This window comes from Parus major, chromosome 1, assembly GCF_001522545.3.
Source record: "Parus major isolate Abel chromosome 1, Parus_major1.1, whole genome shotgun sequence".
NCBI lineage: Eukaryota > Metazoa > Chordata > Aves > Passeriformes > Paridae > Parus > Parus major.
In genome coordinates, this window is record NC_031768.1 from 86,093,129 (window position 1) to 86,111,222 (window position 18,094).

Genomic DNA, 18,094 nt, shown 5'->3' on the forward strand with positions numbered 1-18,094 from the left:
TCCAGTACTTCAAAGCAGTGCTTTTTTTAATGTTCTATGGCAACTTCAGTTGTCTCTTGTTCTCCTACCACACAGTTTCATAAAAATCCTGGCTCATGTTCTTGGTAACCCTCTCTTGGGAACTGGAAGTCTGCTTTTGTGCTCCTCCAAAGCCTTCATAAGTGAAGCAAGTTTGTTTCTGTTAGCCTTTCCTCATGGGCCCAGAGGTCTAATTCCCTGAGAAACTCGGTGACCTTTGGCAAGACATGTTCAGGTTTCTCATGGGATAGTTTGGGTTGGAAGGGACCTTTTAAAGGCCATGTATTCCAGCCCGCTGCAGTAAGCAGGAACATCTTCAACAAGACCAGGTTGCTCAGAACCCCATTCAACCTGGCTTGAATGTTTCCAGGGATGGGGCATCTATTACTTCTCTGGGCAACCTGTGCCAGTGTTTTATCATCCTCATTGTAAAAAACTTCTAATATCTAATGTAAGTTGGTTCTCTGTCAGTTTAAAACATTCCCTCTTTGTCCTTTCGGTGTATGCCCTTGTAAAATGTTGCTCTCCAGCTTTCAGGCCCCCTTCAGGTATTGGAACATGCTGTAAGGTCTCCCTGGAGCCTTCTCCAGGCAGAGCAGCCCCAGCTTTCAGCATGGCTTCATCAGAGAGTTGCTCCAGCCCTCTGATCATCTTCATGTGCCTCCTCTGGCCTCACTCCAATAGTTCCACAGCCTTGATCAACACTTTCTTTTACTGGAGGCTCAGAACTGGATTTTGTACAGTGTTGAGTAAAGGAAAACAATCACTTCTGTTATCTACTGTGTATTGTCTTGTGGATACAGTACAGTAAGCTTTTAGCCCTCATTGCAGTTCTGAGTCCCATTTAGCTCAGTTCCCACTGGTACCCACAAAGCCTTTCTCTGGCCTGTCTGGGTTCCTCAAAATGATAGCTCTGCCCTGGAGCTTATTGTCTGCATCCCCTAGTTTACTGTCATGTGCAAGCCTGATGAGAGGAACTGTGTCACCTTCTCCAGGTCACTGATAAAGCTTTTAAACAGGACAAGCCTCCAGACAGATCCATGCAATACTCTCCTTATTGCAGGCCCCCAGCATAGGTTACGACACTTCAACCACAGTTCTTCGAGCCCAGTCTTCCAAACAGATTTTAACCTGTCTAGTTGCCCATCAATCCAGACTGTTAAAAGGCTTGCTGAGGTAAATCAGATCCACTGCTCTGCCATTGTCCATAAATCCAGTTGGCCAGGCATTATTTGTCACTGGCTAACTTGTGTTGACTGGTCCCGTTCATCCACAGCATGTGCATATTCACAGGAATGTGTTCCAGGAATACCTGGTCCATGCTCCAGGTATGCTGATCCTCTGGAAAACAGCTCTGTCTGGTTGCTGACAAGCAGACCATGTGCCAGTAGTACACACAACTTAAAACTTATCTGTTGGAACATTTCTCCTTCTATCAGTACCTAATATTTTTAGGCTTTTCACTTTTTGTCATATGAGCTTTTTTTGTTAGTGGTGCTCAAGATTTCATTGAATTTTCTGGTAAAGAACCCTACAGAGAAGGTTCCCCTCTGAGCTTTCCTTTGTCTGCATGTTGAAAAGGAGAAATTTTCAGCCATGTTTATATATAATCAATTTCTTTTAAGTAGAGTAAATTATAAAAGCCAGTATTTCTTTAATTTTAGTATTTGCTTATGTTACAACTTGGGTTATGGAAATAGATGATAGATTATTTTCTCTTCTAAAATTCTAATAATTTAGTTTTTTAGCATCAAGCAGAACTTTCCCTTAGGCTGAAATACAAGGCTGAAGCTGAGTAAAAGATTTCCCATAATTTTATGTAGCTAGCTGCTGTGGGGAAGAATTGCAGATTACAGGAAAGGTTTGAATACCATAATTTTAAAGGCAAAATTGACCCAGTGGTATTTTAAAATGTATTTTTTTAATTTTTAGTTTTACAGTGGTTAAAAATAAACCATAATGATTAATTTCTTAGCTCAAGCATCTTTTCAGCCTCGGTCTTGGCTTACCTGTGCATTAATTTTGACACTAGAGGGCAGCTGTAACACTTGAGTTATCTCAGAAAACCATCCTTAGGAGAACAGCTTTCATTCTTCCTTAGACGAAGAAAGGAGTTTTGTTAGCTACCTATTATGTGGTATTTATTTTAGCAATTAATTTGCTTTAATTATTTCAGTTTATTTTTACATTTTAAAATCCAGCTTTTAACTTTTTAGCTTGCTTTGTGCCTCTGTAGTTGTATCATGCAATTAAACTGATCAGCAGTTTGAGAATAGTTTCATGTTTTAGTAGCTGTGAAGACACACTGCTTGTGCTTCCCGTGTGATGGGTATTTTGAACCACCTTGTTCAAACAGAGAGATGCCAGAGATGGGAAAGTGTTAAAGATCTCTTCTCTTACATTTTCTCAAGAAAGTAGAAGTTTGTCTTATAGCACTTACAATTTATTTCATAGGTTTTGTTGGTATGTAATTTTTAATTAGTTTCCAAAACAGTTGAGTTGATCTTTTCTTATTTCCTGCTTTGCTTTAAAGCCATAATTTTTTTGTAGCAGAGCTTCAAAATGGCAACTTCTGTCCCTCCAGATGTTATTCTATCCTCTCAGCAATCAGGAAGCAATCCAATATGAAGACTTTAGAAAGACAAGGTCAAACCAATTAAAAATTACTATTTTCACAGCTCATGTGAAAATTGCCAAAGAAGTTTTTGACTTAGACCTGAAATGGGAAACATAACTTATTTTTATTAAAAAAAGTATGGTGAAATAGATGGTGAAACGTCTAAGTTGTTTTAAGGGTGTATTGTCAGAGATGGGATATTAATCTGTTCTGGCTCTAAACTGAGAATATATTCTGTCTTGTGAGTTGGTTGCTTTTGTATCTTTTTGGGTTTAATTTCCTCTCTTCCTGTTTTGAATCCATTACACTTACTTCAAGTGTTGAACAATATTTTTCATCAGCTGGATCATCAAATGTTTACCTGCACTAAAACTTTGAGTGCTGTCTGGAACAGTAATAAAATAGTATCATTAAGCTTTTAAGAAAGGAACTCTCTCTCTTAAGAGTTTAATCCCTTACACTTCAGAGTGTTAGAGATTAAAACTGATTTTTCTGATTTGGGATCAGATATTTTTTTCCATCTTTACAGATTATGTGATCTGAAAATTTATGTGTGCCTCTCTTAAGGAAATTTTGCACCTTTGCAACTTTGCAGTGACTATAAGGGCATAGTGTTTTCTCTTTCAATATAAGCTTCTGGAACTGTGTAGTTACAAGGAAATCTTGTCTGTTTTTGTCAAAAGCCTTTCTTTAGCTTCAGAGGTGGAGAGAAGAATTAAAATACTAAAGCAGTAGGCTCAAGCAATAAGATTTTAAAAAAGGTATATTTATTTAAAAAAAAAAAGAAAAAAAGAGATTGATTTCAGACAGTGGACTGTATGATTTGGCTAGTGATGATGACTGTGATGCCAAACTATGGATTACGCTTCTCCCAAAGCTTGAGAAAAAGGCCTGAGCTGGGAACAGAATGGCTTTGTCACTTTTTGTTGTGATTTCCTAAAAGTGCTGCAGCTTTTGTGACATTGCTTGGTTTCTGCCATGATTTCTTTCTTATGTTGCAGAGTGTATCTGTTATATCTGACACTTCTTTGGCAATTTTGGACCTAACAAAAACATTCTCACCAGCCTGTACTGAGTGATAGGGCAGATTTTGGAAATGATTGATGCTTGCTTAGTGTTTTCATACAGAGATCTGCAAAGTGCAAGGCTGCTTGGCTTTTGGACAGTGCCAGACAACTGCTGTAGTAAAAGCTGGATTTCCATAGAAGGGTTTAAAACAAATGTAGTAGTAAAACATTTTTCTTTCTGTTATGGGTTCTGCATCACAAGGAAGAGCCAAACTAGCACTTTTATTTTGTTTCTAGCTGCCAGTCCTGCAAATTGAGAGATTGTAAGTAGGCTTCACTTATAAAAAAACCAAAATCTGCAGAGAAGTTGCTGAGGGCCAAATCTTCTCCCTGTGAGGCTTAGTTGTGGGGTTGTGTGTGGTTATGCCCCAACCTGTCACTGTTCAATCTCATTGTTTGGAGGTGTGCAGAAATTAAACCAGCTGTAAATAGTATTGATGATTTACAGTCAAGGGTAAATGTCTGCTACCTCTGTCTGAACTGCATTGCCTTCACAGGACAAAAAGGACCGATAAACCTTCATTGGCTGTTTTTATTACTATATTTAATAGATGAAACTGTGGCTGCATGTTAGGGAATAGACCTGGTGGAAAGGCACTGCTCTTCTGATGACATTTGAGAACAGATTCTATTTGAGCATGACTGCTTAATTTGCCATCCCTCTTTGGATGTGGTTCTCGTAAAACAAATTGCTTTGTAGAAGGCATTCTGTATTTTAATATTAAGGTTTCATATTTAAAGGTTCTAGTAGATAACTAAGCTTTGCTTTGGTATTTTCCCCTTTCTGCTTTCCTGTTTTAGGTATGAGTGATTGGAAGACTGGCCTTTTTCAGTAGCTTGCTTCATTTTATGCCTGGTTATGCAATGTCCTGGCAGCGGTTACTTTACGCTCTCAGGAGGAAATTTCTTACAGAAGTTTAGATTTTGCTAGTCCATTACAGCTTCCTCTAGTGTGTGAGAATTTAAAGGAAACAATCCTTTTGCAAAAATATAAAGCTTTAATGTTTTTGACATAAAATTATGCTAGCATTCATTGCCATTTACCTCTCCTGCACCATCAGCTTTCATTTTGATCTTGTCTGAGCTGTGCTGATCAGCACACTGCAGACAGAGTGAAACAAATCAAGGTGGTGAAAAAATAATGTGGTAGGACATAAGTCTTGTTCTCTTCCACCTAAAAACTCCTCTTTTTGAAGTGTGAGGAAGATGTTGGGTATCTTCCCGTTCTCCACTGCAATCTGTCTAGGTGGGATGAGGACAGTGGAGTGATTTTTCCTCTTTTAGGCAATGTGGTGTTGCTGCATATGACCACAGGAGGAAAATAGAAGAATTTTCCTGCATAATCCCACTGCCACTGGAAGATCAGCTGAGAAATACTCTCCCAGTGGAAGAGCTGCAGCAGCCACTAGGTACTGCTTATTTTCCTGTGCTTCTTTCAGTATGAATTTAATTGGACTGCTCTCTGCAAAAGCATCACTGCATTGGTTTGGCTGGTGGTCTAAATAGCTTAAATTCTCATTGTAAATTAGTTAAGTCTGTGAGGCACTAAGGTAATGGTCTCTTCCCCCCTGAGGGTGAAAAGCTCCTGAGAACAAACATGGGAGCATTAGCAATAACAAAAGCCTCTTCTGTCTTGCTCCAGTTTCTCTTTAGTTTTCTGATGAAGAAGCATCTGGTACGGCCTTTAGCTGTCCCTTTATGGGCCATAAGTTCTGATACATTGCCAAGTGGCATAATATTATGTTTCATTTTTATGGAGGATTTTGCATGGCAGAGGGAACAGGGTACAAAAAGTTTATTTGTTGCACGGTAAGGTCATTCTTTAAGAATGAGGCAAAACTACAAGTATTTTATTTTTGATCAGCTTTGACTTGTGATTAGTTACAGCTTCCCACAACCAATGCTGTCATAGCGGTTTTTATTCTGGGTCATAAACAGTGATTGTAAACGGTATTAAAATAAAAACAACAGCTACAAAAAATCCCTAAGAAGGAATGTGTTTGCAAGAAGATTTATTTCTGACATGAGTCATACAGTTCATGAACTTCTCACAGATGAGCTCATCATGATCATAAAGGAAATCTTTGGTTGGAATGCCAGTATCTAAGTCACTCAGATATTACCTGCTTCTCAGTGACATAGGGTGCTGTGGATCAGCACATCTGTGCTATGCAACTGTGTTCCTAAAGTAATCCTATAGCTTCTCCCTTCTGTTTGAAGCTACTCCTGCTTGAAATGTATTTATTCAGTTGCTGAAAGTCTGACTCGCACATCTTCTTAGTTGTAGAAGGTACCTTAAACTTCAAGAAATATCTGGGATAGTTTTTAATTCAGTTTTTTTAATAGTGGAAGTTGTTTTCAGTGGTTCCTAAAAAAATGGTACTAGAAGCTTTGAGTGTAGAAACATTTGAAGATTTATCAAGAGGCAGGTTATTGCATTTTGGCAATACATATAAATTGTATGTTTTTAGAGGAGCAGAACAGGATTGGCAGTGGCACCTCTTTGGTTTTTTCTGGATATGTAAATTATATTTTTTGTTGAAAGAGGCCACTGTGTTCTTATATATAAACCAATAGATGCGTATGTGACAGGGATGTGCAGTGTGTGATTTATGTCCCAGTGATTCCTTTAGTGATTTCCTGAATTTCTTGTGAGCGCATTGGTTCAAAATGGATTTGAACATTCTTAACTGGAAGTAACTAAAGCAAAATTGGCAAGACTTTGCAAAACACATTTCCAAGAAAAAGGATCTAGCAATGATGATTGTCAGAGAGAAACCACTAAGTGAAATCCTGTGCTCTCAGTTACTTCAGTGGTCAAGTGAGATGTCCAGAATATCTGCACATCTGCACAGAATATCTATAAAGAGGTTTGTTAAAAAAGTTTTGCTTGATAGGTATTTTTTATTTGTTGGGGTTTTGGGATTTTTTTTTGGTTGGTTGATTTTGTAATTAACAGCGATGTGTTTACTGAAAGCCTGTAAGAGCATATTTTATGGTATAGTTACTTTATCTGCAAATGAAATGCAGATAAAAGGACTGTTTGTGAGTCGTCACCCCTTATCTCCAACCCCTCCTTTTGCTAGAGTTTGGGAAAGGTTGGGATGAATAAGAAAGCATGGCAAAATGAATTTGAACTGAGCTGAACTCTCAAATGGACATGAACAAACCAAATCTGGAGCCTGTCTTTGAGACTTCCCTCTTTGGTAGTTCAGTTTATTTTCCATGCCAAGCTGTCATCAGGGCTCATTTCTTGGATGATTCTCTCTCATGTAGTTTGGCAATAATTATTAAAATAACCTTGAATTATTAAAAGAACCTTGAATTTTTAAACTTACAAGTACAGACCATTGAAACACGAGCCCAGTCTGCTGAAGTGGCGCCGTGTCTCCTCATAAATGAGGCTCAGCATTCTGTGGCAGCTGCAGGGCCTGCGCAGCATCACTCCATGTAGGTCACAGCAGTCCAATTTTGAGGTGACAAGTTTATGCATCACTGTGGCAAGATGTGACTGGGGCCAGCAATGACAGGCAGTGCAGTACAATGAGATGAAAATGAAAAATAGTTCTGTTCGCTATAGCCTCTGGTTGACACATGTTCCTGACAAATTCTTACTTTGGTTTTGTTTAAGTACCCAATATATTGTTCTAATAGCATTCTTACAGAACTGGTTGATCTGAAAATTACTTTGGAGCTAACTTACAAGGAGTTCTAGCTAATGGTGTGGCAAGGATCTAAAATGGGGATTTTAGAGCTTTTTATTTTGTGGCTTTATGCTGTATTAGTTATAAGTTGACAGGGATGTAGGACTTCAGGAGCCTTGGAAGAAACTTAGAAGACAGAAGTTAACAAAGAAACAGAATAGAATAGAGTATTTCAGTTGGAAGGGTCCTAAAACTATGATCTAGCCAAACTGTCTAACAGCTTGAGGGCTGACTAAAAGTTAAAGCATGTTAATAAGGGCATTTCCCAAACGCTTCTTAGGCAGGGATGGGTCATCAATCACTTACCGTGAAAGTCTGGGGGTTCCAGTGTCTGACCACCCTCTAAGTAAAGATGTGCTTCCCATGGTCAAGTCTGAGCCTTCCCGTGTGCAGCTTTGAACCATTCCCAGTTTTTGCGTCCCTCCTCTGGACGCATTCCTCCTCTTCCCATCCCACTTACATTGCAGTACCCAGAAGTGCCACCAGCACTCCGGGTGAGGCCGCACCAGGGCTGAGCACAGTGGGGTGATCCCCCCTTCTGCCCGGCTGTGCTGCCTGTTTGATGCCCCCTGGACACGGTTTCTGCCCTCTGGGCTGCCCAGGCACACCCTGCTGACTCTCACTGAGCTGCTGCCACCTGCACCCCCAGGGCCCTCCCTGCAGGGCGCTCCCCAGAATCCTCTCCCAGTTTGCACTTGTGCCTGCTGTTACTCCATCCCAGGTGCAGCATCTGGCACTTGATCTCGTTAAATTTCATGCCGAGGATGATTGCCCAATGCTCTATGCAGATTCCCCTTCAAGGCCTCTTGTCCCTCCAGAGAATCAACAGCACCTCCTGGTTTAGCATCAACAGCAAACTTGCTGATGGTGCGTTCAGCTCCTGCATCCAGATCACAGATAAACACATTGCTCAGAACTGTCCCTAGAATCGAGCCCTACAAAACACTACTGGTGACCAGTCACCAGCCAGATGTAGCCTTCCATTCACTACACCCCTTTGAGCCCTGCCCTTCAGCCAGTTCTACACCCAGCACAGTGTGAACCTGCTCAGATCACAGCTGGGACAACTTGTCTGGGACGATGCTGTGAGGGATGGTATCCGAAGCCTTACTAAAATCCTGAAAAACCAAACTCACCAAAGATTGGTTTAACACCCTGTTACAGAAGCTATTGAAACTAAACTTTGCTGAGATCTAGACAGAGTCTCTCACGAGCTGTACATACCTTTTTTTCTTTCTGTCTTTGTGTACAGATCATAGATTCTCTGAGGCTCTCAGCAGTGTTGCCATTGGATAGGAAGAGGAAAAAATGAGAGTGGAAAAAAACCCATAAAATAAAAAAATAGCTTTTTATTAGTACAACAGACACTGTTTTGTGTGGATTTTTCCCCCTCCTTTTCTGTAAAATTGACCACCTACTTAAAAATTAAGATGTGGGACATGCCGGATTGATGGGCATTTAATTGAATCTGTGTAATCTCTTATTAGTCTGTATGTCTGAGGTTATCAAAAAGTAATCAAAACAGCTTAATTTCCACAATTTTAAAATTTCTGGTTTTAATATTTATTTTAATCAGAAATTAGGCTGAATGAATGATTGACTCAATAATCAGTAAATACTTAAGTATTCAGACTGTCTTCAGCATCATGGATAACTCAGCCATATCCAGGAAAACTCACAGTATTTGTAAAATTTTAAATCTGGTCCTGCCTTTTTCTTATCTTGTGTAAATTTTTAGTCCCATTTCATTTATGCCTCCAGTGCTCTATGACTGCTGCCTTTCTGTAAACATCCATAGGTCAGAGGTATTCAATTTGGCTTAAGCAGCATTCTCATGGGCAGTTTGCCAGGAACTCATAGGCTTCACCTAAATTGCACATTGTTGGGAATAATCTCACTCTCAGCTGTTCTTATCTTTTGTTTGTTTCTTGCTTAGACCTCCATCTGGCTTTTTACTAGGTCAAGACAAGTAGCAGTAATTGGTGGTATCTACAATTCCAGTAGTTTGCTGCTTCATAGTGTATTTGGAGGTAGGTGCAGAGCAGAGATACTGGAGCTGATAGAAGAAATTTCCACCCAGTTCCCACATTTTTTATAGTCCCTACTGAGACTGTGTACTGGCTGTCAGAGCATTACAGAACATCCACAGCTTCAGCCATAATTTGTTAACAGTCTGATTTCAGCTCATTAAGAAATCCACTACAGCTTCCAGCCACAGTAATTCTAATGCCCTGGGACAGTCTCATCAGTGTGTTCCCTGACCATCCTTTGAGGCTGCATGTATTTGACATGTAGGTTGTGGAAGGATTGGTCAGGAAATAGGTTTTGTCTGGACAACAGTTCAGATTCACTTTATATTACTCTTCAATTTATCATCTAGAGAATAGAATTTCTCACATAAAACATGCTTTGCTTGGAAGATGAAAATCTTTTTTTAATACTCTTTGCTACTTATTTTTAAAGCATAAGTATCTCTCTCTGATGTGATGGAACAACTTAAAATTAGTGTCTCTTTTTTGTTTCTCTGGTGAGATCACTGGGTTATTTTCTGTTGAAGTCTGAGGTCACAGAGTGGGCTTTGAAACAATGTCTTGATTCTGAAACACTTGAAAAAACATATCTGAACCTGTGCCACTGCAGGACTGCTTGAGCTGAGCCTTGAGGAGAAAATACGGTGCAGTGAATTACAGTGTAGTAGTGAAGACTGGCAGTATAGAAAATCCTCAAATCCCAAATAGTTACTCTCTATTTATAGATAAATTTATTGAAAACTAAACTTGTGTCTTAACAAAAAGGCATGTTCTTGGCAGCAGATCATTTTGACTTTTGATGAGAAAGAGGCTGATTGTCTAAGTGGGATTTAAAAACAATAAATTTGTGCCTGATTATCAGGAGTTAAAAAGTGTGCAGAGGAATAGCTGATTCAGTGTAGACACTTTTTGCTCTGCTTTCCAGTGATCTCTGCGTTATTCACCTTGAGCAGATGTAAACTGAACCTGAAGCATCCCTTGCTTTGTCCCTCTTCTTTCCTCTCTCCTGACTGCTGGGAATCTTTTTCTTATTTACATATGCAGAACTGTGGCACCCTGATTTGTACAGGTTTAGATCGTTTACCACCCCAAAATCAGGAGAGAATCCAGAAGTGTTGTGCTTCAAATCAGATAGGTAGCTCATTGAGAGAATTCTTGTACCCAGCTAGGCAAGCCCTAAGAGCTTGAGAACAATTATAGAGAGAAGGTAAAAATTAAGGTAAAGTGCAACAGCTTTGTGGAAGTCTTGACTTTCTGGATGAGAAAGCTGGGGAAAGCATATTAGGGAAAATTCTGTTCCTTGTTTTCCTTTATTAGAGATTTAAGATGGACTTATTCCCTATTGTAAAGCCCTGTATTTAGTGACTATGAGTAATCTGCTCCTCAGGGCCAGCAGTAACACAGACATCTGCAGTAGAAATACTAAACCTGCAGCCATTATGTTTTCTGAGCTTCCCAAATGATAAGAAGATGCTCGTCTTTACTACTGATACTTCATCAGTGTCTTGACATCCTCTGGAGTGAGCCCATAAATGAATTTTTGTCCTTTTATTTCCTACCTATTGGTGTATCAGGACCCTTTCTAATTGCATCATAATGTGGTATGCAAGAAAAGGGTTTATTTGTCAATAGGGCTGCAGTAGCCTGTATAAATAGAAAGGCTGTGAAAGCTTGCAGGCTTTTAGGTGTAACAGAAAAGTGAGGGAGGTGCTCAGCAGATAAATGCACCTCTGAGTCAAGGAATACAAGCTTCGTTGGATTTGAGAACCAACACAAGGACTAGGACCAGTTTGTGGGAAGAAGAGACCTCAGGAAAAATTAATTTAAGCAGCCAGCAGGTAGTGTAGGAATTGCTGCTTCACTTCTACTGATACAGTTTTAATGGCAATTACTGTTATTAACATAAAACAAATAAAATTGCCCCATGAACAACCAGATGGATTTGAGGGTGGGCCAGTAAGCTGTAGCTGATACTTCTGAACTCCATCAGATACATGGGAAAAGCAGAATGCCTGGGGACATGTTTAACCCTTTTAACAGAGACATGAAAAGTCCTCACTTCTGCTGGAAGTGTTCGATTTTTGCCCCCAGGCCCTACTGATAGCCAGCTATTGTACCCAGTGCTGGTTTATTCTGCCAGTGGTATTATTTAGAGTGGCTCTGCACTGACTGAACATCATCAGCTCTTTTAGTATCAAATTGAAAGCCATTAACTAAGCTTCTTAATACTGCCATGTCTGGACTGGGGAAGAGGAGAGGCTGGGTGATAGCAAGATTTTCTGTGGATGGCCCAGATCTTATTACAGATGTTACATGTCACCAATAGAAGTTTCCTTGGATGTTCTTCACAATTTGATTTCAGTATTGCCATTCTTCACATTTGCTTTCTTGAATGTTCAAAGTTCACATTTTTAAAGTTCACAGGCTAGATAAAGTAACTTTAAAGCAGGTAAGTAACACTCAAGGTTGTGTAGATGGTGAAAGAAGATGGGGAGTGCTAATGGTTCAACTGTATAAGGCAGCCTGGGAGAAAATTCAAATTCAAACTTCTCAGGAGAGATAAGGTTGTTAAAAAAGGAATTTCTTTGTGGTAGAACAACTTGACATTTCCACAGGTAAACATGAAAAACAGGAGGCTTGTGCAGACTGTCAAATAAGTAATTTGTTGGAATGTCAGTAAGCTACTTCAGTGTAACTGTGTCAACCAAGTGTATTACATTTCAGGAGCTGCTTTGTAAAAAGCAAAGTCGGGAATAGGAGCTATTCAGTATCATGGAAAACAAATTGGAACTGTAAGAGTTGGGAAAAAAACAACCATAATGCTGTAAGTGCACTGTGGATATGCAGTAATAGCCATACAGGAGCTCAGTATTGCAGCTTATTTATTACACTGTAAGCCTTTTTATTTGTAGAGGTATATCTAAGTTTCCTTTTGGAGCTGCAGTTTAAATCAGTTCTTTAAGTGGAAAGATATACAGTGGCAAGATGAATTTTGCTGATGTGATGATACAGTATAAATTTCCAATCTGTGCCAATTTAAGTGTGGGATTGAGGCTGACAGTATGTCTACACTGGCAAAACCGAGGTGTAGACAAATGACCCCAAGTCTTCATTGGCCTATTGATGGCAGTACTTGCCTAAGTAGTGCTCTGTGGTCAGTGTGCTCTGCCCATGCAGTCACTAGTGCTCATTAGAGCTCTAGCCTTGCTTTCAGCTTCCTGGATTTCTTTCTGTAAGCATTGTTGAAGGGCATTGCAGGCAAAGGCTGCGGCTTGGAAGCTGTTGGTACATGTGAGGCTGGATCTGTGCTGCAGAATACAGCTCTAAGTGGAGATCTTTGAGGCAGTAATAGAGACTGCAGCTTCAGACTGTGTGACATGGTGTGGCTTGATGCAGTCAGTTGCTTTGATGTGTCAGCTGCAGTCCAGGATTCCAATCCTGTGTCGAAATGCAGAGCTTCAGGAGATACCTTTACACCCTTGTGAGACTTTAATAATTTAAAAAAAAGCAAAACAAAAAAGAATGAAATTGTTGATGCTAAGGTCTTCAAGATAGACATGATAAATGAATTTTCTTTTGAACTGTAACCAGAACTGAACTCGGGCTCAGTTGAGATGAACTTAAGGGGCAGCTGTAGAAATGGAAAAAGTGTTTAGTTAGAACAGTCTCCAGCATTCAGCTGGGGAAACTGCTGAGCTTTTGATTGAAACTGTAGTGTTTCTCTTCCTTATGTAAATCCTGCCTCTGGCCAAAGGGATCATTTCCATGGTCACTTGTGTGGATTGTTTTCCAACATGCAGTGTACATGGACATTGCTGTTTTTATCGGCTCAAAACTTCCAAATGCTTGGCCGCAGCAAAGATGCTGCATCAGCTTCTTGTTCACTACAGAAGTGAACCAGGAAACTGCCAAAATGTTATTGAAAATGAAAACCAAAAAGGCAATGCAAATGTGGTGGTCAAGCAGCTAAGAATAAAAAAACCCACCCAAACCTTTCTTTCTTCTTCACACCCCATTTTCTTGTTTATTTTCTCACATTTTCCTGTGGACTACCTGAGCTTTAATTCACAAATGCAGCAAGGACAGAAGCTTTGCTAGTGTGTAGAACTGAAGTGTGTAATAAAGAAGGGTGTTGATTACCATTCCCTTCCTAGATGTGGGATCACAATGCGTTGCTAGCACTGAGTGACCTGATGTAGATACCTGTGAAGTCCCTGTTGCAAAAGAGAAGCCAAAAATCTCCTGCAGCCAATATGCCGTGGTTTTTGACTTGACCTGTGAAACCACAAACCTTCATTTGAAGGTATAACTTCTAATTAAAAACTTATTTGCTATTCACTCTGCTACTCTTGTCTTCCTGGAGTTTTTAGTAGTCTTGTTTTGAATAACCTGGGTTATTGCAGCTTCTCCCAAGACTTTTGCTAGTGCATAAGTACTAAACACCTCCTTGATTTGAAAGATGACGCAGCAAGGAATTATAGTTTAGGGGTGTTCCTTTATAGTGAATATGCTGCACTACATTTACATGGCTCCTGTGGAATGTCATCACATATTCCATAACTCAGTGTGGCTTGTATCAGAGAGCTACAGTGCAGGCTGGGCCATGTTTTATCTGTTGGTTACACCTCTGTAAGAGTACAGACTAATGCTCCACCTCCATTTGAGGTAGGAGGGAAGTGGGAACAAGATGAAGTGTCGCAGCAGTCCTCATGTTTAATCCAGTTCCCAGAAATGACAAAAGGCAATATGCCATCTGATACATTTCATGCACAGTGGTCCCAACCACCAAGGCCTGGCCGCTTGCCAGCGAGGACCTGAGCAGGGCAGAGTTTCAGAATGTGCTTGGGGTGGTCATGAATGTCAAGTTTCTGATGCCTTTCTGAAATGAGATGTAGTAACAGCTGTGCATTCCTATCCTGCTGCAGAACAGGAGTGGGATTCATGTTCTGATTCATATTCATTTGCTAGAGGGAGCTTCTGATTGCCTTCCAGATGGTGGTCAACTGAGTGCTGGTTGGGTGTCTTGAGAAGCGTCTGTTACATCAGGAAATTTCAGGAACTGGGAGTGAAGGAGGAGGGAGAGAAGTAGTCAGCAGTCTTCAAAAGACATTTTACCAGGAGGAGTGTGTTGGCTGTCTAAGGCAGCAGTTAATACAAAAGGTTATATTCAGGGGTGGGGAAGTCTATTCCTAGTTCTTGGAACTGCTTGGTGATGATGGTACACTAGTCATATCAGCCTCTGCTTCAGTATTTCCATCTGCTAGATGGGAGACATATTCAACTTGACAAAATTAAGTTCCTCTCATGCAGCCAGTTACTAGGGATTGTGTTTTTCCATTATAACTTTGTGTAGCATGTATGCAGGAAAAGGGTGTTGGCATGGAAAAAGGAGTAAGAGACAGTAACATCAGTATTTTGTGCTTTTTTTTTTTTTTTTCATAATACATCATCACCACTACTTGTTTAAAAGCTTTTGAACAAGTTTTTGTCTCTACAAGTAAGATGCAGTCATTCTAGTGGGAATTACTCTATTCCCCCCACCTTTAAACCTTGTAATGACCTGCTGATTCAGAAATGAGTGTGTCCCTTGGCATTGTGTTCCTTCATGGCTCTATCCTTTTCCTTCCTCAGGTCCTCAATCTAATTATTGTCAGTGCAACAGCTGCTGCCTCTGCACTGCTGAAATCTGTGTCTGTTCATTCCAGTGAGTTTCCCTCTCATTTCCTGGCTCAGCTGAGAGGTACCCTCTGCCTGTGCCTCTCGCTTTTGTCTCCTCCTAACTAATGGCATAAAGCATTTTGGTGTACAGTTTGCATTAATAAGGTGAAAACAAAAATTGCCCACAAAAACACGAGCAAGCACTGAAAAAAAGCTGTGTTGTGTGAGACAGTGGGTCCTTTGGAGCCTTGTTTTGATAACCTTAGATTGGGAAAAAAATCCTACTGTGCATCTTCATGTCTCACTGAACTCTTTCTTCAGGGAGTTAAGATCAGCTCCCTTTCCCGCCAGCTCATTGTTTGATCAGGAGTGTGCAAGTGCCCAAGATGTAGGGCAACACAAAGAGACGTTGTGTCTGTTCATGTAGCATAAGTATATATATATAGGACAGGGCAGCATCGTCTGAAAATGTAATTAAATGTAATAAAAAAAAGAAGGAGTGGCAGTGAAAAACATGCATGCATTATTCTAATCCTGCTCCCTTCAGAACAAAGAACAAATGTGGCTGCTGCTGCTCTAGTTGCAGCCTGTTCTTCTTAGCCTATAAGCATGCATGAGAAGAATCAATTCATCAGAAAGTAAATGTAAAATCACAAAATAATGACCAGTAATGTGTTTAAGGATGGCCTCCTCTAAGCCTGCTTTTTTTCCTCTTTCTTTGTCTGCTTCAAAGCTCGCATAAAAAGTATAATGTGAAAATAAGGGATGGAGGAAAAAACCCAAGCTTTTTTGTTTTTGAGCCATCTGAAGAATGCCTTCAAAGGTTTTTTTTTCAATATATATATGTTGTTTACTTAGGTTATTTGTTCCTCTGTGCTAGAAATTTAGATGCACCAGCAGTATGGTGGAAGAAAAATTGGTATTTGTATGAAAGGAGGGAAACAGAGATAGCATGTAAGGGGATGGGGGCTGTAAAGACAGTAAAGCTTTGTCTTTTCTCTCTGCCACTCATCCTTTTTGGTTTTAAAGCTATTTTGTCTTTGTTTCATTTCCCATTAAAGCTCAGTCTTTCAAGCTTATTTTTCACAGCCCTGGAGACCAGAATCAGAATCCCTTCCCACCCCTCTAAGTTTACTAGTACAAGCTAGAATTTTAAAAAAAAAAAAAAAAAAAGCAACCCTGCGCTTTCAGAATGTACAGCCAAAATGAAGTTGCCAACACTGGGTATGTGTACTAAGTGGTGCATCTAAGGAATTGAGGTTATTTCACTGATGAAATTGAACACTTGATTGTATGGAAGTAGCTGTGGAGTTAACTCCTCCATCTTCTACCCATTCCTACCCTCCCATCAGTAGATGATGGTTTCCTCTGTTCACACTTAAGTAAGTTGTCAAACTGACATAGTAGGAACATGCTGGAATTTGTAGGTGACATGAGCATTTAAATTGTCTCCTTGTCAAGGTAAAAGCTGGTTTTTTGTTTTAGCTTTCCTGAGGCAGAAAAAGAGAAAATTGTCATTTGCTTGGGATTTATCGATGACCTGAACATACGAGACCCTAGGCCTCCAGCCCCACTCATGCTTCTGATAGGGACCCTGTCACTCCCAGACAAGCATGGACAGCCCCCCACTCCTGCATCCCCTGCATTGTGGATCCTCCAGTTGTTAGCCTTGGATGTATAGCCCATACACCAACAAGTCTCTCCAAAAGGTGGCCAGGACCACCCTGGTCTCTCCATAATCCAGTTCCACTAGTTTTGCCAGATTGCCTGACTCCCAGAGACACACACATACCTGTCTGCTAAACCACCTAGCTTAGCTACCTGTCTAGCCAGCAAGTAGGTGCTGGCTAGCTGCTGGCTTTATAGTTCCTAGCAATTACACACCCACTGCAGTTGCTGACACCGCACATACATGGACTTTAAGACCTGTAGTCCCACTCCAAAATCATCACCTTCTAGAGAAAGGTGAATAAGTAGGCTCATTGACATTTGGATACCAATCATTCCTTCATAGAGTGGAAAAAAATATTTTTTCCCCTAATTTATTTTTTTTTCCTAATGACTCTTACTCAAGAATTTTAAACTATTAGGTAGCTGCAAAACCTCTTTGTGTAGGTTATGTCAGTGATGGATGCTTGGCTTTCTGGTCATCTTTGCATTTATTTTTCTGTTAAGGTGTTTTCTGTGGTGCTTTACATCACTGTACATGTGTGCTTATATAAAGAAGATTCATGATGTGATGAATGATGACCTGACAGGGTTGATGATAGCAATTCTGATTAGTCTATTTATGAGCTACTACTTTTTTTGCTGTAACTAGTAAAATATAAGAGGGATGAAAAGGATGTGGGAACTCCAAAAATACCTTTGTCTTAGGCTGTTTTTACCCAGCTGTTAGTTTGGCTCCACTCCTTCAGTTTCCCCCCATCTCTATCCACTTTCTCTTTTTTTTTCCCCCCCTCCACCCTTCAATTTGCTGCAGCTGTTAGAATTTCATCATTGTCTCCAAATACCACGTTTCCCATTAGCAGCACAGCCCCTTCTGTGCTAAGGGGAATGTCATTTGTGTGCTTTGCATGTGTATTATTGTTAGATGGTCTGCAGCCAAAGCAGTACTTACACCTTTGATTGCAGCAAGGGTCGATTCTTCGGTAAGAGGCACACATAAGATGCATAAATATTGAAGGATGAGGTTTGCAGACCTGCTGGCAGAAAGTGGTTAAGCCTTTTTGTTCTCATGCTCTGCTTTTCAGATGCTTTTGCACTGTAGTTAGCCTTATCAGCATTTGATTTAACACTGGATGCCAGGGTATTTATTCCTTTTGGCAGTTTTAAAGCCATGTCACTCACTGACTGTCACAGTTGTATCATATATTAGATGGCTTATCCTAAAAAATTATTTCAGGTATGAAACCACTCTTCATTCTAATATACTTTATCTATATATCTGAGGGGGTGGTGTGTGTGGTGGTTCAGCTGATTTTTAGGTTTGTGGGCATT

General features: G+C 40.2%; 1 protein-coding gene across 7 annotated transcripts in view; it reads left to right on the forward strand.

The window, feature by feature from the left end:
* The window catches only part of TSPAN9 (tetraspanin 9), a 168,610-nt gene that overhangs the window by 20,799 nt on the left and 129,717 nt on the right, over positions 1 to 18,094 (forward strand). The window contains exon 3 of one of the 7 annotated variants that reach the window (XM_033516761.1): positions 4,987 to 5,111. The exons of the other annotated variants lie outside the window; for them this stretch is intronic. The gene's annotated coding sequence lies outside the window, so the exon portion shown is untranslated. The remainder of the gene's footprint in view (positions 1 to 4,986; positions 5,112 to 18,094) is intronic. 7 annotated transcript variants of the gene reach the window in all.